The sequence below is a fragment of the Lissotriton vulgaris genome, chromosome 4_1, assembly GCF_964263255.1.
Source record: "Lissotriton vulgaris chromosome 4_1, aLisVul1.2, whole genome shotgun sequence".
Taxonomy (NCBI): domain Eukaryota; kingdom Metazoa; phylum Chordata; class Amphibia; order Caudata; family Salamandridae; genus Lissotriton; species Lissotriton vulgaris.
The window spans coordinates 620652762-620676952 of NC_141691.1; the positions used below are offsets into that span (position 1 = coordinate 620652762).

Genomic DNA, 24191 nt, shown 5'->3' on the forward strand with positions numbered 1-24191 from the left:
GTGTATATAAAGTGGAGTAATATTGAACAAAGCAATCAAGGATCTTATCGTCAGTACAATGGCGAGTCCCGGCAGAATCTGAGATAACAGCTATATTAGATTTTTGTTTTTTAATTTTAAGGTAATTGGCAAGCAGCCTGCCCGCTTTATTTTTGGAATTAAATTTTAAAAGATGATTACAGGCAGAATCACAAGAGAATTTATTGAATTGAAGTTTGGCTTTAATAAGAGAAGAAAGGGCCTCGGGGGAATTAGAAGTGTAGAAAATGTGTTCAAGATCTTTGATTTGTTTAAGAATAAGGGACGATTTAGATAAGGCCAATTTCTTTTTACGCGAGACAAAGTCAATATGAAACCCCTGGCCGAAGCCTTAAAAGCATCCCTAACAAAGTGGAATTGAGAGGTGAAATCAAGATTAGTATGAAAAAAATTGTCCATAAAAAGGGTGAATTGTTCAACAAACTGAGGGTCCAAAAGAAGAGAGTTATTGAAGCACCAACGGCGAAAACCGGGAAGAGGGGAAGGCAAGTCAATGTCTAGGATGACAGGGGCATGATCGGAAATTAGAATAGAGCCAATTTCAACATTTGTCAGAAATTGAAACATATGTTGAGTGAGAAAGATATAGTCTATGCGAGAGTGTGAAGCATGAACAGGGGAGAAAAAGGAAAATTCCAAGGTGTCAGGGTGTGAGAGCCTCTAGGAGTCGATTAAGCCTCTAGAGGAAATTGCACGATAAAAGGACTTTTGCATTTTATTAGGAATATACCTGGTCTGAGATTTGCGGTCCAAAAAGGGATCCATCATCTGGTTACAATCACCTCCAACAATTAACTCAACATTGGTGTGTAGGGAGAGGAACTTAGAGAAATCATTCCAAAAAACAGGATCAATACCATTCGGACCATAAACATTGCAAAATGATAAATCAGCATCATTAACTTTGACATCCAAATATAGCCATCTACCATTTGAGTCAGAAATCTCATTCTTTAACTGAACAGACAACGATTTATGAAACAAAATGATAACACCATTCTTATTATCAACAGACGGTGAACAGAAAACATTGCCCACCCACTGCTTACGTAAAGAGGAAAGATCTTTTTGAGATAGGTGGGTTTCTTGCAATAGAGCAACTTGGCATTTCAGTCTGGCTAAATGAGATAAAACCCGTTGTTTTTTAATCGGGTTACGAAGGCCTTTCACATTCCAAGAAATAACTCGAAGACCATTCATTTAAAAATAAAAAGCAGAGATAAGAATGAAAAGCAAACAACCAGGAAGGACACAAAAACCCATAGCGCAATGTGAGAAGAGGAGAACACAATAGAGAGTAGAGACAAGGAATAATAAACACAAAAAAGATGCCTTAAAGAAAAGGAGAAAGAAAGGAAGGGAACAGTAGAGGAGAATTGAAGTGAGAGTGGGAGAACATGGCTCCCCTGTGAAAAGAGAGAAGAGAAGGATGGCGAGAAACCAAAGGGCTTCAGCCATACAAAATAGAAAACGTGAAGAGCAATAGAGTGAGAGCGAGAGCAACAGGAAAAGACGACCGCACGATAAAATAAGACGCCAGAGGCCTGGTCTCAAGAACACTTAGTTAGGAAATAATAAAAAAAAAATGGAGAGAGAAACCAAACATGACGAAGAAGAAAACAAATGAAGGAAAACTTACCAAACATGTCTGAAGGGAAGGGCAGCAAACTGGAACGAATAAGACGAACGACAGCACAGTACAGTGAGGGATGCGAACAAAACCACAACACTTGGAGAACAGACCTGAAAGAACAAGATGGGGGGACAAAATCACATTATAATGATGGACAAAAAGACCAAAAAACATACATCAACAAGAAAAGACAACAAACATTAAGAATTGCTGTGTTCCATGGAATCTTCTTTGTGGGTATCTATGAATTTCCGAAGATCCGCAGGGTCATCGAAGCTGAAAGTTCTTTTTTTATAAGTAACCTTGAAAAAGCACGGATGTATGAGGCCATATCTTGCATTCATGGAACGAAGCGTGGGTCTCAAATCCAGAAATTCCTTGCGACGAGCAGCGGTCAACTTGGAGACATCCTGAGTGAAAAAAAGCTTGTGACCAGACCAAAGAAGCTGCTTATGTTGCTTAGCAGAGTGAAGGATAGTCATGAGGTCTGAGTAAAGGAGAAAATACGCAATGATACCCCTGGGTTTCGAAGAGTTGGAAGAGGATTTAGGACCAAGACGATGCGCCCTCTGAATGTTCACATACAGGTGTTTTGGCAGTCCAGTGACAGGCAGCAATTGTGTTTTCAAGAATTGGATAATGTCAGACCCCTCTGAATTTTCCGGAACACCATAAATGCGTAGGTTATTGCGCCTATTACGATTTTCCAAATCCTCAGAGGTTTTCTTAAGAGATTCAACTTCCTTAGTAAGGCTAACAACCTTCGTAGCAACATCTTGAACATCACTAATGTGCTGTTCGATGACCGCAACCCTCTTATCCAAATTGGACCATTTATCGTCCAGCCTCTGAAGAGTGGTAGTGGTGTCAGCCATAAAGGGGCGTATCAAGCGTAATTCCTCCATAATATCCTCGAGAGTAACAGGAAGTGGAAATTTATTTGGTGAAGGAGGATCCTTTTTAAGGCGCTTACCAGGGGCAGCAGAGTCTTTGCGCGTATTGGAAGCAGTGTTAGAAGCCTTAGGGTGGTCCATGTTGACAAATATTGAGAGAAGCAATGGGAAGCAGAAAACGAGGCAACGCGCAAAATATAATGCAGAAGAAAAGCCTCAAAAAGACCCAACGTTGAAGAAGAATAAATCCAGATGTGAGGTACAAAGCTCAAAGAGGCAGGCACCAACAGCGAAGAAAGAGCGCACAGTGCTGAGTGAAAGTAAAAATCATGACAACCAGTGACGCACTTAAAAGGTGAAACTGAGGTGAAAAACAGCAAAATCCAGAATCCACCAAATCCTAGGCGCAGAAAAGCCTCAAAGATCCATCAAATGAGACAAATCACTGGAAAAACAAGTTCAAAAGACCAAAGTCTAGCTTAAAAGAACAATTTTGGTGAAAAACGGGTGAAATGCAAACACAAAATGGCAGCCGTAATGAGGAAATCAGCATATTCACATTATCTGGACAAAAAGGGCAGCGCAAAGGAGGAGAGGCATACCCATGCAGAGAGCAGCATTTCCGCCGCCAGAATCAGCCGTTTTCGGCGAAATTTGCTGCCAGGAAACGGGACCTTCGATAGTGAAGCGCCGCCGAAATCGCGGAGCTCAGGGGGGAGCGGCAATCTTGTCCGCTGCGTCGCGCGCCCTCTCCTTTCTGTAACTTATAGTGAGTTTTTGTATTGAAATGAGTTTATAATTCTTGGATGTTGTCCAAAACCCTTTAACCATCCTTCCTTCGTATCCGAAATCGATTGAGATTCATGAGGTCCAGAGAAACATGTTCGGTCTTTTTTCTGGCATTATCTCTCATTGCCTGGTCTCTCAAGCTCTATTATACAAGACAAATATTTACACATACTTATGTGCACACGTTGGACACAGCTCGAATTTTAACTGCAGACAAATGTAATGATGGATAAAGGGCTCAGTGTGAGATTCCTGCTATTTGATATGGTAATAGTGCAGCCTTCAATTCCAGCACATCAGTGCGCTATATTTACCATGTGTGGTGTTACCAACTCATTCCGAGTTCTGTTGGAGGTCAGAACGAGACATAGAACGCACAATTGGAGTTTCTGCACACAGTTACCACGTTTTGTTCCTTTCCACTGATTTTTCCTCAGACAAATTTCACCAGGTTTTTTCCTGGCCAAACACCTCACACTGATATGCTGTCGTTATATGGTGTGGTAATACTGCACATGGTAATTTCCGATTCTGCAGGGTGCAGTAGCTAGCTGGCGCTGTACTAGCGACCCCTTCTGAGATCCACAGATTGGAATTAGGCATATGGGGCCAGATGCATGAAGAAACCATTTTGCGATTTCCTAATTGCGAATCCTTGCGATTTGAAGTAAGGAAATCGCAAAATGACAGGCATGAAAGTGTGTTGAACACTTATTGCAATTCCTAGGGGATCTCAAATTACCTACCTCATGAATATTAATGAGGTAGGTCACAATTTGCGACCCCCTAGGAATCGCAAAAATCACAGGGATGGTGGCCTGCTGGGGTCAGCAGACCGCCATGTCTGTGATTGGTTTTCAATAAAGAATTCTTTTTCTGAAAAGCAGCCCGTTTTAATCGAAGGAAAACGGGATGTGTTTCTAAAACAAAAAAATTAAGTTTTCTTTTTATTTTTTAAGCGTAGGCAGTGGTCCGTTGGACCTCTGCCTGCTTTTAAAAAAACGCTGTAACAAAACATTCACAAGAGGGAAGGGGTCTGACCCCATCGCATTTGCAAATAATTTACCACCAACTTAACGTTTTGGTAAAATGCAAACGTTTTGCGACCGTGTGGGGAATGAGATTTTAATACCTTTTATGATCAATTTGATAACTTATCTCAGTCGTCAATTTTGGATCGGTTGTTGTCTGTCATTGAGTAAAAGACAACCCCACATAAGTTTAGATAAACCCCATTTACTGACGCCACTCTGAAGAACCACTTACAACTGATAAAGTTTAAAAGGTTTAATATAAAATTAAGAAAAGTTGCATATACAATCCTCTCAGGATCAAATTCATCAAATATACAGGAACTAATAGGAACATGTATTCCCTAAAGAACCTCAGTCTACAAACGAATACAATTAAAGTCAGTTCCAAAATCAGCAAATTAAAAAGCATCGATATGAAGTGATTCTTCTGCGTCATCTACAGAAAGAGAAAAATAATCAAGTTAAATCTGTCCCTACTCCATACTCGGTGACATCCCTACTTCGCAAGTTTCTAAAACCCTAAAAAGGTGTCAGCAGTTTGACTCCCAAAGAAGTTCAAACTCTCTTAGCCTCTAAAGGTAACTTAAGTTTAAGAAGCAGTACCCTCTCTGCCTACCCATCCGCTCTTCTAAGGGTCCTCGGCCTACTGCTCCCTTGCGCTCTGATCTCTCTCAGCGCATCTGCTCAAGTCATCTGCTCTTTCTAACTTGCCTTCGCTGTTCTCTCTCTGAGCAATTCGCTATCTTCTCCCCTGGGTGCTGTCCCTAAAATACACAATCACAGTGTGGGTGGAACGCCCCTTCGACGCCCACCACGGACTTTCCCCGTGAGGTCATCTTCTAGCTCTTTCCATGGCTTCGTCTCTTCGCCGTCCGTTAAGTTGACCTTTCTCATTAGACGCCATCTTCGTCTTCTTGCTGGTGACTTCATTCAACTTTACCTTTGACATTTTCCGAAACAAAATCTATCACTTTATCAGAACTTTTATTTACGGCTATGATTGTAACCCTTCTTGGTCCTGTGAATGGTCATTTCAAAACAAGACTCAAATTCCAATCGTCTCCTCTCATGTTTAGACAATAAACCTCGTTCGACATTTGTCACCTTAAATCTAACAAGTACTAGACTCTTTGGCTCGCACATTCAAGTGAAGGCTATTCACGACTCCTGTGAGCCCACTAAATTATCAACAGCGGACTACACTCCTGCGAACCCTTGGTCATTCAGGTTATAATCACAAATGACCTAAACCCTTCTAGCATTCCTACAAACTTCTTCTACACAGTATAACCTTTAACATACATTAATATATGAACGCATTTAGCAAATCCCTTGCTCATGTGTGAGTACAATTTTCCTAAAATACAAATTGCATAGAATATAAACCTTAATACATAGAACATAAAGTTATATTCTCATTTGTTACATCGCTATACATATGCTCATGTGCGCATTTCTCCATGTTGCATTTCTCGCCGTCTCTGCATTTAAAGTTACACACGTATATGAATTTTACTACGCACGTTCTTCTGTTCGTGAGCATTTCCACACATTTCTACATCAGCCCACTACGTATACGGGCCTTCTAAATCTAATACATTCTAAAGTATATACAGTTATACATTTCCTATATTACTTTGGTCACGTCTGTTAACTTTATAGTTATAAGCATCAACTTCACGTTCAATATACATTTTATTCCTACGTTTATACGATATACCTCTAAATATGACTCGGATATACGTTTTATTCAAATTGCGCTCTCTCAGTTCCCCCCTTTGATGACTTTTAGGAGTCATCACTAAATGCAATTTGAATAGCACCTTTACACAGAACTAGTTACATCATTTCCTCTTTTCATCATTTCAAGTGCTCTCAAGCTTTTATACTGTTGATCTTGTAAAGCAGCTAATCTCCTTTCTTGTTCTCTCATAGATCTTTGTAACCGGTTCGTCCTATACCATTTATATAGTTTCACAAATCCTAACAATGTGATTATACAAATTAATACTATTAATACAGGTTTTAATATGTACCATACTATACTTTTACCAAGGTTAGCAAACCAACTTCCAACCTTTCCTACTCCATGACCTACTTTTTCCCAAACATTTATTTTTGACAAATCTTCGATTTCTTGATGAATCTGTGTAATGTTTCTTATGACCTTCTCAAGTGGTTTTGAATTATCAGGAATATAAGTACAACATTCCTGAACCTTCAAAGCCTTGCAAACTCCGCCTTCTTTTGCTAATAGCACATCAAGAGCAAGTCGATTCTGAAGAACCATTGCTCTAATCGATTGCATCTCGCCTTCTATTAGCATTAATGACCTTGCAGTACTTGCAGATAATCTATCTACGACTGTAGCTAGTCTCCTGATCTTAACATCGTTAAGTATTAAACCTAACATAGGAAACATCGCTCCGAATACGTCTCCTACTACTTCTGCATCTCCTACTTCCCTTTTCGTTCTTGTCGAAGCCTTTCCTTCTATTCTCGCTAAATCCTTTGCATGATATATTTTGGGGAAGACAATTGCCAAGTAACACGAACCATACCAATTGTCAGGCAGTTTTACATAGGCATTTCTTCCGCATACAAAATATACATTTGGAATCACTTGCATCTCTTTCATGAAATCTTTCGTATAGTATTCTAATCGAAAAGAATGTTCACAATTTACTTCACCTACAAATACACTCTCATAATATGTCTTGCTTCGAGTTAAACATAACTTTCCCTTCTGCGTTCTATCTAATGCTATTGGACCATTGCTACCTTTCTTTTTATGTGCCTTCTCTTCTTCGGTCCAATCAGTTTTCCACTGTCCTGACATTTTTAGAATCTTCTGTCTTCTGTATCGGTCATCTACTTGTGCTATGAATTTTTTCTCAATCTCTGACACTTTGCAAGTCAGATTATTTCTGCGTGCATATGAAGTATCTAGTGTATCCCAAGGAAGAAAGAACTTGGCTAGTCTATCCTCCTTTTTATAATAGTCCCACTTATTCATTTGTTTATAATTCGGGACTTCAGGCAGTACCGAATCATAATTTGAAAAGTAGTACTCAAATCCTTCTCTACCATAAAATATACTAAGCAGTAAACTACATGTTATCCCATAAGTTAATGGGAGATGATGATATCTAATGCCCTCGTCTACAGAAGCCGGCAATTGCATACATACATAGCAATCTTTGGCCTCCATGGCATCGATATATTCGTATAACAGTTTAGCATATGCGTTTGACCTAAAGTCTCCCTGTGACTCGTCTACATGTAATCTACGAGCTTCATCTGCCAATAACGCTTTTTCACGTATAACATTGCTCTCCTCTTTCTTCACATCAAGAGCAGGTTTCAAAGTCGTTACAGGCTTTACATCTGCTATTTCTTCATCTGCTTCATGTCCTACTATGTATGATATGGTTACTACTGTAATTATAAGAAATATTACTACTGCTATAAGTGTACCTATTATGCATTTAGCTTTTCGGTTTGGGTTGCCGTTCTCCATGTTGTCAAAACAGCGTGACTCCTTCTTTTGCGAAAAAGTTTTTTCAGTTCAGTCTTTGGGTTGCTTTATTTTCTTCTCAGTATGTAAAGTGCTTTTTATCAACAAAGTCTCTTTTTCGCAACAATGTCTCTTTATTTTTAACAACAGACAACCCTAACCCTTCTCCGTCCTCTAAATGTAATCCCTAATTTTATTCTTCTTTCCACTCAGCGCTAGGTTATCTTCTTTTTTTTTTATAACTTATTTACAAAAGTCTTTATGCATCAACAATTATTCTCGTACCTGCAGCTCTCGCAACAAGTTCCAATAATTCAAAACGAATGACTTTTTCTTCTTCTTCCGGAATTTGATGACCAAATGTTGGAAATTGTAATCTGTTTAACACTAAATCTTTAATCTGACTCAAGTATGGGGGTATGGGAAGTGTGAAAGTCAGTAATCCCTCAGTCTCGAGTCCAGGAGTCAACATCCATATCTCCACTGCCACAAATGGATCGAGATCGATTACTTTCACGTTCTTCACTCTCCCAGATTTCTGTCCCCAAGACATCTGCTAGATAAGTCCACTCTGGGGTGGCGTACCTTCTGCAGGGCACACGTACCCTTCTCGATCTTCTTGGACTCTCCGTTCCTGAGTCTGTAGTTTCCTCTTCTTGATCTGAATCTTCAGCGATCGGGACAAGAATTTTCTCCGGTTGTGCCTTTAAGCTTGGCCTCCTTCTTCTCTCCGGCCAACTGGCTTCGTCACTCCTTGTCCTCCTGCTCCTTGTTCTTGGACCCGTCTCTTGGTCACTCTCAGCTTGTTCAGTATCTGATTCAATCTCCCAGTTACTTTCTTCTCCTGAGGCGACTTCGGTCTCACTAGTGTCTTGACCTTCGTCGGCCTGTTCTGTCACAATCTCAGCCTCTTCGATCACCTCTACAGCTTGGCTTTCCTCCTCTATGGCTTCTCCGCTTTCCGCTGCATTCTCATCCGAGAGAGGAGCTGTTTCTTCTAGAGGTGTTGGCACTCTTCGAGTGTGTGAAGCGTGTATCCAATTTGGCAGGCCTCCACACTTCACTGCAGTGTTCGTGACAAGTATGACTTGAAATGGTCCTCGCCAACGCACGTCTAAGCAGTTCTTCCTGACATGCTTTTTCACCAAGACCCAGTCCCCCGGACTCAGGTCATGGCACAAGTCTTGTGCTGATGGAACCTCTGCAGCCTGGACCTGGAGGGACACAGAATTAATGGCATCAGATAGTCCCTTGCAGTAGTCCAAGATCAAGTCGTCTGTGATGTTCAATAACGCTGCAGTCGGAACCGATGGCAATCTCATAGCTCTCCCCATTAGCACTTCATGTGGAGAGAGACCCGTTTTTCTATCTGGTGTGCTACGTATTTTCATAAGAACCACTGGAAGTGCGTCTGGCCAACTCAGGGATGTTGATGAACAAACTTTGGCAAGTCTGGACTTAATTGTGCTATTGATTTGCTCTACAATCCCTGAGGCTTCTGGTCGATAACTGCAATGGAGCTTCTGATCGATACTCAAAGCTGAGCACAACATCTTCACTATTTCGCTGTTGAAATGAGTTCCTCTGTCCGATTCCAAAGAGGATGGCACCCCAAACCTCGGTATTAACTCTCTAAGTAACAGTTTTGCTACTGTAAGTGTATCGCATCTACGTGTAGGGTAAGCTTCAACCCATCTAGAAAATATACAGACAATCACTAAAACGTATCTAAGTTTATTGCATTTAGGCATTTCTATAAAATCAAGCTGCATCCTATTGAAAGGCCCCCCAGACCTCCCAATGTGACTCAATGTAACTGGTGTTCTTTTTCCCACATTTAGTTGCTGACAGATCGCACATCGCTGACATACTGCTTCTGCCGGTACTCTAAACTTAGGATTAAACCACGTTTGTCTGAATACTCTCACCATGGCATCTCTACCTATGTGTGCTGATCCATGCAATTTCCTTGCCATTGGACTAACAAGTTCATTTGGTAAGACTGCTCTCCCATCGGCAGAGACCCAAAAATTCATTTCGCTCCTTATACACCCAGCTGTTTCCCAGCCCTTTTTCTCATCATCTGGTGCATTCTCCTGAATACTCCTTAGCTCATCCCACGTATCTACAGTATCTAACAACATTGTCAATTCAGTTCTTTCTTGGATTCCCCCCACTTTCGCATCCGTGTGAGAATATCCTTGTTCTGCGCAGTAACGCGCTACTTCATCCGCATAGCGGTTACCTTGTGACACAAAATCTTCGCCTTTTGTATGCGCAGCACATTTGACTACTGCGATAGCTGTCGGGCCTTGCAATGCTTCTAACAATAATCTCACGAATTCTCCTTTCCTAATGGGAGAACCCGAGGAGGTCATATAACCTCTTTGAGACCATAACTGCCCGTAATCGTGAACTACCCCGAAACCATACTGGCTATCGGTGTATATGGTGACTCGAATTTTGTTACCTGCTAAACAGGCACGCGTCAAAGCAATAATTTCAGCTACCTGAGCGGAGTGTACTCCTTCCAGGCAAGCGGCTTCTACAACTCTGGTAATTGTACAAACTGCATAAGCTGCTCTCAGCTGACCAATATCGTCTCTTACGCATGAACCATCAACAAAGAAAATTTCATCAGGGTCAGTCAATGGCTCATCTACGATATGGGGTCTCGGTTTGGTGCATAGTTCAGTCACATCAAGGCAGTCATGATCTGTACAAATTTCATCATCCACCTCATTTGGAAGTGGCATCAAAGTTGCAGGATTCAAGACGGAGCATCTTTTTAGGGTCACATTCTCGGCAGCCAGTATGACTTGCTCGTAGCGTGTGAGCCTGCTATTCGTCAGATGCTGAGTCTTAGTCCTGGTCATTAACAATTCCACAGAATGCGGTACGTACACCACTAACTGATGTCCCATTACCACACTTTCAGATCTTTCAATGCTGACACCCGTTGCAGCAACGGATTTGAGACATCCGGGCAACGCTGCGGCTACTGGATCTAATGTAGCCGAAAAATACGCTACTGGCCTACGCGCATCTCCATGAATCTGGGCCAATACTGCTAAAGCGCATCCCTCTCTTTCGCAGCAGTAAAGCAAAAATGGTTTTGTGTAATCAGGCATTCCTAAAGCCGGGGCGCGACATAAGTCCTCCCTCAGCTGCAAAAACGCCATCAAACAATCCTTGTCCCATGGTACCGGATCACTCACTCCTTTGTGCGTCAGCTGTAATAACGGCTTTGCCTTCAGTGAGAAGTTGGCTATCCACTGTCGACAATAACCGACCATGCCTAGAAACATCCTGACCTCTCTTGTGTTGTAGGCGCGTTCATTTTCATAATCGCCTCTATTCTGTCTGGAGACACCTTCCGTTTTCCCTTTTCAATCCTGTGGCCCAAGTATTGCACTTCGGTAAGACAATATTGCAATTTACTTGGAGACACCTTGTGCCCGTTCTCGGCCAAGTGATTTAACAAGGTGATAGTGTCTATTCTGCAAGCTTCCTCTGTTTCTGACGCAACTAGGAGGTCGTCTATGTACTGGACTAGAACTGAGTTCTTGGGCAGCACTAGACTTTCAAGATTTCTCTTTAATAGCTGGTTAAAAATCGATGGGCTTTCTGTATACCCCTGAGGGATACGACACCATGTTAAAACGCGATCTTCCAGCTTAAAAGCGAAAAGGTACTGGCTCTCTTCATCTAAAGGAATCGAAAAGAAAGCCTGGCACAAATCTATCACGGTGAACCATTCAGCTTGGAACGGTATCTGAAATAATATCACTGATGGATTCGGTACCACTGGACAACATGAGACAACAATATTATTAATCTTTCGAAGATCCTGCACTATTCTGTATTTTCCACTAGGCTTCTGCAAACCCATAATCGGTGAGTTACATGGACTACCCACGATCTCCTTCAGTATTCCCTGTTTAATCATGTATTCGATCACAGGCTTTATTCCTGCAATCGTCTCCGGTGTCAACTTGTATTGTGGTGTTCTTGGATACTCGGCATTGGGTCTTACCATGATCTTTACTGGTTCTACCCCCTTGATCAATCCTATTTCTTCTCCAGTAAAATCCCACACCTCAGCTGACACTTTCTCCCTCAAATCCTGTGGAAGCTCCTCCACTGTTAAGGTAGGATATAGTTCCACACATTCCTGCGAATTTACAACTTTAAAATCGGCATCCTCATCATTGGTCTGCACTTCTACTCCTTCAGGTGTGCAATGTATTGTGCAATTCAGTTTACACAACAGATCTCTTCCTAACAAACACACCGGGCTAGAATCACAGATCACAAACTGATGTTCGTCACTGTAATTCCCTATTTTCACTGATACTGGTTCTGTCAGAGGATTCGTCATCCTCTTGTTTGCGACTCCTACCACCTGAATCATTTCTCCTGATATTGGCAGACCTGGGACTACCGCTGATCTCAACGTGGATCTAGTGGCTCCCGTATCCACCAAAAAGGTCGTAGGACATCCAGCTACTTCAGCCTCTACGTATGGTCCTCTCTGATCTACTTCCAGGGCTGCTCCTAAAGTACAGTCTTCTTCCCTATTCACTCTTTGCCCTGTAAGAGGATCAACGTAGTAGCATTCTTCTCCTCCTACGAACAATGGCATTTGTCTATAGGTTTTCCCTCCATTCGTAATGCGAGGCGGTTGAGGAAACGGGGCTCGAGGAGTCTGAGTCCCCCCTTTGATAAACTTTCCCTTCGGGACTGTTGCTCCCTTAACCACGTTGTTCTGTACCTCTTCCTCCTCCTGTTCTAATTCCCCTGTCTCAATATTATAAGGACACTCGCGTCTCCAATGTCCCACCTCGTTACACTGATGGCACCTGGTTGTCCTTTTCAGTGTCGCGATATCTATTCTCGGTCTCGGTCTTTCTTCCTCTTCTCTGCTCTGATTATTCTGTTTCTTTGCTTGCGTTCCTGTTCCCTGCTGCCGCTGTCCACTCTTTCCGGCTGCTTGCATCTGTACTAACATCAGCTTTTCCTTAAGCTTCTTTGCCTTTGTATCTATCTCATCGCTACAGTACCTTGCATACCTCAGAATCTCATCTAAAGGTTTGTTCTGCCAGCAAATTAAATGCTGTTGAATCATCAGGCTTATGTCTGGTCTCAATCCGAGAACAAACTTCGACACAAACTGTCCTATGTCTTTAGGATCCATTACGTCTAACCCACTGTACTGCTTGAATGCTTTCAGTAACCTCTCATAAAACTCGTGAACTGTCTCTTTAGGCTCCTGAGTTGTTCGATCTATCTTAACCCAGTCTATGTCCTGCACCGGCACTTTCTCTTTTAGCCATGTTATTACTCTCTCGTATTTTTCCATGACTCTATCTGATGGACCACCTGTCTGGGTATCTCTCGGAGGCTCGCAAGTGGGCCATTCAATACTAAGTTTGCATGCCGTCACAAATCTCCGGGTACCACGATATCGAAAAGTGTGTTCAAATTGATCCACAGTACCTTAGAGATCTTCACGAATCTCTCTACCTGCTTGTACCACTCCACGGGATTTTCTCTAAGCTTCGGGAAGGAATTAGTGAATGCCGCTAAATCCCCCCTACTCCATGGTACATGCACGTAGTTTCCGTTCGCAATTTCCCGCAAAGGGAAAGCTTCCATTCGCATTAAGTCTGTATCCTGAGACTTCACAAGTGTACTCCGTCTGACAGATCCCTTCTTGGACCATCTTTCCTCCCATCTATCCAGATCTCTCCATATTCTAATACACATGACCAATTCCCTTATGTGTACTCTTAGTCCAATCATTCTGCGCTCATCTAGATCTTGATCCGTGCAATTCAACCTATGGTTGGCCTGTAAAGCCTTAGTTCGTGATATGTCTATCATGTACTTTTCTGCCAATTCAGATAACTTTTCATGAGCTGCTCTCGCTTTCCGAGTAACGTCTTTAGATAAGAACAGTATCTCATCTGGTGCGTACAGCTCTAACCTCTCAATTGCCACTGTGCCGTCAATTATTTCGTCTAGGTCTGATTTTAAACTCATTACATCTATGCGTCTTGCTTTTATTTCAGCTCTCAGTACGTCAGTCCTAGGTTGTTCTCTTACATCCCTCTCTCCTCCACTATGCGCCCTACGCCTAAGCACAGGTGAGTTATGAGGAATTTTTCTTCCGTCTCTTTGTTCCCACCTCTCTAGATCCCAAGCTTTTCCATCTTCCCTTGGGGTGTGGTGGAACAATGCTCCATCCCTCAATCCTACATTCCGTCTTTTTGACTCGGCTTCTCCTGATACGAGATAAGATCCTCCATGCTGTTCTAAACCACTGTAACTTGTTTGCTGTCTAGTGTCGCTCAACAAACGATAAGGTCCTTCATGGCTCTCCATGCTCCCGCGATCTCGTTCGTGATCACCGGATGTATGGCGAGACGTTTCGCGACTCCCTATATTCTCATGACTTCGTTCTTGATCACCGGACGCATGGCGAGACGTTTCACGGCTCTCCATGTTCCTGTGATTCCAATGTTGCACATTTTCATCCGGAGTGTGGTGTGTGCATCTGAAAGTGTTTCGGTACTCCTGCGTCCTTTGTTCTCCCTCACTAAAGGTGACGCGAGGCACTTCCCCACACCCTGCACTCCTGTCGTTACACATTTGCCGATTGACACTAGTATTAGGGCAAGTATCACCCCTGCTTCCGTGACTCCCTCTCTCCCACTCCGGGCTGCTTTCGCCAGCTCCACAATGAGAGAGGATCTTGCTATCCTGGTCTCTCCACTCTGCTCCTGTTTCTAAACTTTTATTCCGAGCCTCTTCAGCAGTATCCCATTCTCTCAGATATTCCCTTAATTCCTTATAGGATTTCGGTTTTGGTCCCCTCAAATCCATTGATCCTCTTTGATCCCCTTGTTCTATCCAGGGACCCGTTGCAGAATCCAGTGGGGTACTCCGACTCGCTGGTGCTAGTATCTGCCTCTGAGGATTCATCGTGCTATTCCTATTCTCCATCTCTGCCCTTTCCCTGTCCCATCGTGCCTGTTCCTCCTGCTGGACCCCCTCTGGGTTGTAGATTGACACAATAGGGCCTATGGTGACAGGTACTTGTAAAGCGTCTGGCATTTGGTACGACCTTACACATTGCGTCTCTGGCGCCTTCTGGACCACGAATCTTCCCACTACTCTCTGTTCTGAACTAGCTTGGGGTATTTCCTCACTCTTGTTGGAGTCCCACTCTGTTACTGGGATCGATTTATATTCTCCCCATCTAGCTCCGTCCCCTTGCTGTAGTACGGGACTTGCGATTTCGCTGTTGTACGGAGGTGGTCTATCTGTTAGTAGTCTCTCTATCAGATCCTCCTCTGTCTCGCTATCCTCATCTTCTTCTAGAGGTTTCTTTTCTCCCGTAGCTTCTATCATGGTGAACAGTTTATCTGCTTCTATCTTTTGCACTCTCCACTTCTTAGCTTCTTCATCCCATTTCGCATCCTGCACTGCCTTTACTGATCGTCTCACTCTTTCTTGACGCCTCTTTACGCTCTTTTCGTGTGCCGCTCTAAACCATGCACTAAGTGCTTCGAATTGTGTTGGCCTCGGTAGAGGTCTCGTTGCACGCATTACCGCTTTCAGTTGGTTCAACACGTCTAGCTTAAATGTTCCGAATCTCGGAAACATCAGTTCCTTTTCCCCTTCTGTTAGCCTGTTCCACTCGGAGATCCACATTATCGAGTGTAAGCCTACATTTACTGCCATATGATAAGCTGGTGTGCCTTCTGGTGGAGCTTCTTCTCCAGCATATAAGTTTCTTCTATTTCTCCTAAAGATCTTTCCTAAACCCTTAAAGCACTTCATTTTTGATAATCTACGATTTTCTCTTATTAATTCTCTCCTTTGTTTACGTCCCGATGACAAATCACCAATCCCTGTGCGATTCTCGCTAATCAGCCTATCCCAACTCGGTTCTATGCTAACCGACCAATCTCAGCGCAGCTCTACGCTGACGTCACTTGTTCCCTCTGCAGCAGTTTCCTTCGTTGCTCAACTCGTCTCGCGATCTTACATGCGTTTCATTCATACGCCGAAAAATGACTACTTCCGTCCAAGCGATCACTTTTCTCTGACTGTACGGCCACAGTCTAACTGTAATTGTCACCTCAACTGGCGAAACGTCTTCCTCTTACGGTCAGACGTTCACCTCAACTGATAGGTTACTTACACACAGTAAACGTACGACCAGCATGCATTTACTCATACACTCACTCAAACGCTCCCCCTATCATCGGTCAGCGGGCGATCAATGGTACCTCATGACCCCCTTTAAATGGTAGACAAATTACTCTGGGTGTTCGATACACCCGAACCACTTAAGCCCTCTCTGGACATAAGATTTTATCCGGTTGCGCGCGCTCACAACCTTCCCTCAATCACACTACAGGCATTCAACTCCGCTTGACATTACAACACAGGAACAACATAAACACCGCAATCTTACAACGCATGACCCTTATACTCACTCTCGATCGATTCTGCTGCTTTTCTCTCGACGCACCGTCAGCACCTTCTTCGGCAGGGATTCTTCTTCTGGTCGTCGATGACTAGGGACGTTGGGGTAAACTAAACCTGACCTAGGTTGTCTTCCTCAAGAAGAAAACCATCTTTCTCTGCTACCAACTGCGGGGAATGAGATTTTAATACCTTTTATGATCAATTTGATAACTTATCTCATTCGTCAATTTTGGATCGGTTGTTGTCTGTCATTGAGTAAAAGACAACCCCACATAAGTTTAGATAAACCCCATTTACTGACGCCACTCTGAAGAACCACTTACAACTGATAAAGTTTAAAAGGTTTAATATAAAATTAAGAAAAGTTGCATATACAATCCTCTCAGGATCAAATTCATCAAATATACAGGAACTAATAGGAACATGTATTCCCTAAAGAACCTCAGTCTACAAACGAATACAATTAAAGTCAGTTCCAAAATCAGCAAATTAAAAAGCATCGATATGAAGTGATTCTTCTGCGTCATCTACAGAAAGAGAAAAATAATCAAGTTAAATCTGTCCCTACTCTATACTCGGTGACATCCCTACTTCGCAAGTTTCTAAAACCCTAAAAAGGTGTCAGCAGTTTGACTCCCAAAGAAGTTCAAACTCTCTTAGCCTCTAAAGGTAACTTAAGTTTAAGAAGCAGTACCCTCTCTGCCTACCCATCCGCTCTTCTAAGGGTCCTCGGCCTACTGCTCCCTTGCGCTCTGATCTCTCTCAGCGCATCTGCTCAAGTCATCTGCTCTTTCTAACTTGCCTTCGCTGTTCTCTCTCTGAGCAATTCGCTATCTTCTCCCCGGGGTGCTGTCCCTAAAATACACAATCACAGTGTGGGTGGAACGCCCCTTCGACGCCCACCACGGACTTTCCCCGTGAGGTCATCTTCTAGCTCTTTCCATGGCTTCGTCTCTTCGCCGTCCGTTAAGTTGACCTTTCTCATTAGACGCCATCTTCGTCTTCTTGCTGGTGACTTCATTCAACTTTACCTTTGACATTTTCCGAAACAAAATCTATCACTTTATCAGAACTTTTATTTACGGCTATGATTGTAACCCTTCTTGGTCCTGTGAATGGTCATTTCAAAACAAGACTCAAATTCCAATCGTCTCCTCTCATGTTTAGACAATAAACCTCGTTCGACATTTGTCACCTTAAATCTAACAAGTACTAGACTCTTTGGCTCGCACATTCAAGTGAAGGCTATTCACGACTCCTGTGAGCCCACTAAATTATCAACAGCGGACTACACTCCTGCGAACCCTTGGTCATTCAGGTTATAATCACAAATGACCTAAACCCTTCTAGCATTCCTACAAACTTCTTCTACACAGTATAACCTTTAACATACATTAATATATGAATGCATTTAGCAAATCCCTTGCTCATGTGTGAGTACAATTTTCCTAAAATACAAATTGCATAGAATATAAACCTTAATACATAGAACATAAAGTTATATTCTCATTTGTTACATCGCTATACATATGCTCATGTGCGCATTTCTCCATGTTGCATTTCTCGCCGTCTCTGCATTTAAAGTTACACACGTATATGAATTTTACTACGCACGTTCTTCTGTTCGTGAGCATTTCCACACAATTCTACATCAGCCCACTACGTATACGGGCCTTCTAAATCTAATACATTCTAAAGTATATACAGTTATACATTTCCTATATTACTTTGGTCACGTCTGTTAACTTTATACTTATAAGCGTCGACTTCACGTTCAATATACATTTTATTCCTACGTTTATACGATATACCTCTAAATATGACTCGGATATACGTTTTATTCAAATTGCGCTCTCTCAACCGCATTTCGGTCACAAAGCATTCGAACATACAGATGCGATTCAGTATTAGGAAGGGACACCCACCCTAAACTCGCCTCTTCCTAATAGCGAATCACAAACCCATTTTGCGATTCAGTAACAGGTTACCGAATAGCTGCATCTAAAAAAAAAATTTCGTTCTCAAACGGCCCGATTCGCAGAAAATGCTTGATGCATGTGCCCCTAAGTGTAGTATGAGAACTGGAATTTCCGCACCTGTTTACTCTCTTCCACTGTTTTCATGGTAAAATGTTCCCTGGGCTTTTCTTAGCACATTTTATAAATGTGTCCTGGTAAAATTACGAATATGTATGTGGGAATTACTGCATAACTCACGAGTCCTGATTTGTGCACAAACTCCCGTTTGCACCCAAATCCGGAGTTAAACACATGGAATGAGGGCCTGAAGGAAATATGATCAATGCGTCCCGCAGCAAAATGTCTGAAGCTCATTGCACATTTGGAAAAATTGATCCAGGTGTTGTGTTCACAGACCTATAGATTGCGAATCACCCTACAAAGCCCCAGATGTAATATTCACAGACGTCAATTAGTTCTGTGCGTTGTCATACAGGAAGTACTGGGTCAAGCCCCTTTTTGCGGGGGCGTCCTCCTGGGACCTCTGGCACAAAAGGTGCTCGGGCTTCACTCGGCGCAGCTGGTACTCCGCAGCAGGAAAATGACAAAACGTAAAATACCAGAGCTCAACCTCCCCTTCCAGAGGTCAATTCAAACTACGTCCGCCGTCGAAACCTTCAGCTGAGGGTGAATGAGAAAAGGTTCTTTATTGAGCTATTTTTCACAAATTAACATGGAAAAGGTTTAACGTATTTGTCATTGTGTTTTTCTCTGGAAAACACATTATTCTTGCGTTTCCATAAGAGTGAAGTTTTTACTTTTTGGGAAGCACGTTTCCTCGTGCGAGGAAGACGTATGGAATGGAGCATGACTGATTACTGTGTTGTATTCAACGCAGAGTTAATTATTTTCCTTTTACTAGTGTATCCATTTTAGTAGTGTTATTGCTGTAACAGCTGTGCTGCTGTGAGGCCTAAGTTAGCTGCAGCAGGAATGCCAACTGTTTCCTAAAGTATGACATCTTCAGCACTGGTCTCCATCATTTACATTCCAGAGAAGTTGATGCCACCTTTGTGGATACTGTGCCGTTCCAAGTTCAGGGTGCAAATTCAGGGGAGGATGTGGCAGAGGCAAGTGTACAGTCACACTAGCAGTAACTTCAGATGCACTTTCCACTGAAAAGACATCTTTGTTTTGACTATAATACATGTGATTTTGCAATCCTTATATAAAAACCCATCTCTGATTTCTTTATACGCACCCAGTCACCGATTATAAATAAATGATATCTGAACTCAACTGTGATCAGTAATTACAGTTGAGTTCTAACGTCAAAGAATGACAACAAAATGGGCAGACTCCAACAAAACTGACCTGAGAATCCAATATGGATTGGTGTATGCAATTTGAAAAACTGGTGTATCAGGCACGTGGCTTCCCCAAGAAGTTTGATAAAGTGTGGGGGTCCTGGCAACAGGCACAGGAGAAAATTCCGTAAGGGTGGCCCGGGAGGGAGACCTAGATGGGCACAGGGAACTGGGAAGATTAAGTGGCTTTGGGGTTTAACAGATGGGCGGTTGTACGTGTTTTTCGATTATGTATCTAAGCCCAGCAGGGTACAGGGGGGTGTCAACAACAGATTCTAATATATTTCTTTGTTATACCTCACGTTTCATCTGTTTGAGGTCGGGTGACCGCTTTCCACCTAGTTGCGAAAAAACCCAGTCTCGAGATTTTTAAACAAAAAAAAACATAAACAAAATGTCACTTTTCTTTCCTCTAGCCTGTTTCTGTGGCTGTAGACTGACATGGAGAAAGGAAATATTTCTATAAACGTTTATTTTTAACAGTCCTTAGGTAATTATACAAAACCTAGGGCCAGATGTACGACCATTCCGATTCCTAATGAGGTCGCAAATGACCTGCCTCATCATTATTCATGAGGTAGGTCGCAATTTGCAACCCATTGGGAATGGCCAGCACTCGCAGAGATGGTAGACTGCTGGGATCGGGGAACAGCGTTTACAACACAACTTTTACCACGCACTACCTTTGCCACGCAACTTTTACAACGCAAGTCGTTACAACGACTTGCGCTGGGGGCGCTGTAGGATAGGGAATGGTTTAATTTACTACCCAAAACCTTCCCTACTATCCACTGGGACTGGAGTTGGAATAGTAAATTAAACTATTCACTAAACAGCGCCCCCCAACGCAAGTCGTTGTAACGACCTGCGTTGTAAAAGTTGCGTGGTAAAGGCATGCGTTCTAAAAGCATGCGTAGTAACAACATACATCCGCTGGGGTCAGCAGACCACCGGTCTGTATCTGATTTTTCAATAAAGCAGGTTGTCTAGGTCGAGGTGTTGTATTCAGGTATGGACTTGAAGCTATGCCCACTCTCCGCCCATATTTCTCATTTGGTTGAGTCCTTGTACTTTGGAAACTGTGGCTTTTTATTGGTCAATAGGCTTATTAGTCCCTTCTTAATGCCGCCATGTTTCATTTTGTTACCTCCGATGAAGACAGCCCGTTACATGTGCTGTTACTCGGTAAGCTTTAATTACAGCCTTTGAGCACAATTTGCTTAAATGTTTTTCTGCTCTCCCCCATTGCTTACTTTTTTTTTCCATAGCACAACATGCCACGCCCATGCAGTGGCCGTCGTGCCTTTGTTTTATTTACAGCGTTTTTTTTACCATTAACTTTTGTTTGTTTAACTGCCGCATGCCGCACTTTCAGTATAATGGCAGCCGCACCCTTTTCCTTAGATGAGCGTGTCTTACAAAAAAAATTTGTTAAGTTGACAAACAAATGCTTTTTTTGTTGTAAAAGAACCCCATACTGTGCTTTCTCTTTAACGGCATCCGCGGTCCTTTCTTTATACACAGCTCTTCTAAGGAAAGGAGCACAGCCGACATTAAAGTGAAAGCGCAGCATGGGCCAATGGAAGACCTATTGCATTGCAAATGCTTATTTTTAAATATGTTCCGCATGCATTTAAAAAAGAAAAATGGAATGTTTCAGTTGTATTTCTTAGGAGTAGGCAGTGATCCATGGGACCACTTCCTGCACGTAAGAATTTTTTTTGCATCCATTCACAAAGGGGAAGGGGTCCAGTGGGGACCCCATCCCATTTGTGAGTGGCTTACCACCTATTTGAATTGGGATGTCTACTGCAAGTGTTTTACGGCCACAAATGCAGTCGCAAAACAATGGTGCATACCATTTTGACTCGCTACTATGAAGGGACACCATTGGCACGCCACTTCCTGATAGAGACTCGCAAACACTATTATGCGTGTCCCAGACTCGCAAAATAGCGTTTGTACATACCACCACCCTTTTTGCGGTCGCAAAAGGGCCAATTTCACTTTTGCGACCACAAAAACGGCTGTATATCTGCAACCTAGAATCATACAGTATGTTTCTATGCATTGCCGACTACTGCGTCTTTTTTTTATATAAAATTGATTGATGTTAAGCTGATTCTAATATCTTTTTAGAACAAATAATTAATAGCATTTTATGTTTCATTTTTCACTAGAGATTCTATTTTTATTCTTCATGTTTACTAATATGGTCTCTTTCATATAAAAGAGCTATGCAGCAAGGATTTAAGTGGTTTGTGGAAAAGGTGATAATATGACCATTTATTACAAGAAATAAAGTACATCTGCCATACATTTTTTAAAAACATGTTTTTATAGAAATGAGTGCAATACATGACACAATAAGAAAGCACATTCGACCATGGTGGAGGTCTCCATAAAAAGCAATATACCCTCTGTTCTGCCAATTTTTAGGTCAGATAGCATCCCAGTCCCACCCTGGACGACAATCTGCATAAAAAAACAGAACAGTATCCAACTCCACGGAAATATTAATTCAAAGGGAGTGAAGGTTTCCTAGGATCACGAGTAAAGATGTATAGTATACAATACACGAAATAGAAAGAAGATCAATGCAAAAATGAGCAGCAGGCTGTCGTGTCTTAGTAGCCACAAAGACATGGACTAGGCAGGAACTGTCAGAATTCTTAATTGTACGTCCACTCCTTTCACCAGCTATGGGCTAACTGACCCCTTGTTCCCCGACTCCTCCCTTTCCGCCCGCCTTCCTCCTGTCCCCGGGCAGTTCCTAGTGCTCTTGTGCACTCACATCATTACATCTCCCCCCTCTGTAAAGAAAAAAACAGGAACACAAAATGGCATCAACTTATTTTCTTTCGCGTCGCTGGATATCTTCACTTGCAGTTCTTCAGTGAGGCATGACAGTTTTCTAATGGTCCGTCTGGGGCACAACTGAAGATCAGGAGTATCTGACTCTCGCCCCTCAGGAGCTAGATCCGACACTTGCCCACTGCTAGACAGTGTCTCGGGTCCATTATCCTCAGAGACTGGTTCAGTCAGTAGTTCTTTAACGCTAGGACTGCACCTTTTGAAATGCGTCACATTCCTGGTAACTCTTCTTCCATCCATTTCAGCAGTGATCATGGTTCTTATCTGCTTCATGACCTTCAGTGGAGCCTCATGATACTTGCAGTCAGTCTTTCTCTGCTGCTCTTGCCGTACTAGCACCCAGTCCCCTTCACGAATCTCAGCGTGAGAGGCTTTTCAGCGTTCACCTGTGTAGCCCTTCATCTTTTCTATCTTTATTTTATCCACTGCCGCAATTTCTTCATGATCAGAGTCAGGGTACCGGGCACCCTCAGGTGAGTTCATGATGGGCAGTCTGGTGCGCACTGGCCTCCCCAGCATGAGGGTGGCCGGACACTTGCCTGTGGTGGAATGAGGCGTGTTGCGATATGGGTGTAATACTTTATTGAGCTCTATTTGTATGTTCTTTCGTGTGAGCTCCGCCTGTTGAATGGTTTTCTTGACCGTGGCCATGAATCGTTCCACCATTCCGTTTGCCTGCGGCCAGAGTGGTGTGATTTTGCGATGTTTGAAATTTAGGTGTCGAGCAAAATCGGCAAAGTCTGTTGAATGGGGGCCCATTGTCTGACTTTAACACCTGGAGAATGCCCAAAGCGGCGAAGACTTCATCAAGGATTGGTATGGTGCTGGATGCTTTGGTGGACGTGCTGAGTTGTACAATCGGGAATCAGGAGTATTCATCCATGATAACAAGGACGTATTGTCCCAACTTGAACGGCCCAAAGAAGTCGACCGCAACTTGTTGCCAAACACCATCTGGCAGTGGAGACATTTGCAGTGGTGCAGGAGGATCTGGACAGCTCACTAGTAGGCATTGTGGGCAGTCCTTCAGTGTTGTCTCAACCAATAAATCCAACCAGACTCGCTCTTGCAGTGCTCTTTTTGTGGCTACAATGCCCCAGTGACCTTCGTGGGGTAGATTGATGACCCCTTGTCTTAGCTGTTTCGGAATTACAATTCAGGTGTCTCTTAGGACAAGACCATTGGCCGCTATTGATAGTTCATCTTGGACCTGCTTAAATGCGGATATCTCCTGGGCATCAATTCGATCACCTTGTCCCTTGACTTCTGTGTGTCGCCAGCTATTGGTTTGTATGCGGCGTTTGACTTCGTTTAGGGTAGCGTCTGAGTAAGTGGCCTCGCAAATTGCTTCCAGCGGGACAGCGGGAGGTCAGGCCCGATCCACCACAAAATGTATGTAATCGTCCGCAATCGACCTTTTGGATTTGCTGGTCAGGTTTGGGTGTCGTGACATATAATCGGCGGGGTTTGCCGCCTTACCTGGCTTATGTACAATGGTATAGGTGTACTCCTGTAGCCGAAGGCCCCATCTCTCTATCCTGTGTGGCATCATGGCTCGGGGATTCCCAATGATGTTGATCAAGGC

General features: G+C 42.9%; 1 protein-coding gene across 1 annotated transcript in view; it reads left to right on the top strand.

Annotated features, from left to right (window-relative positions):
• Positions 1-24191, top strand: part of SUGCT (succinyl-CoA:glutarate-CoA transferase) — a 3450745-nt gene that overhangs the window by 2071891 nt on the left and 1354663 nt on the right. The window lies entirely within an intron of this gene.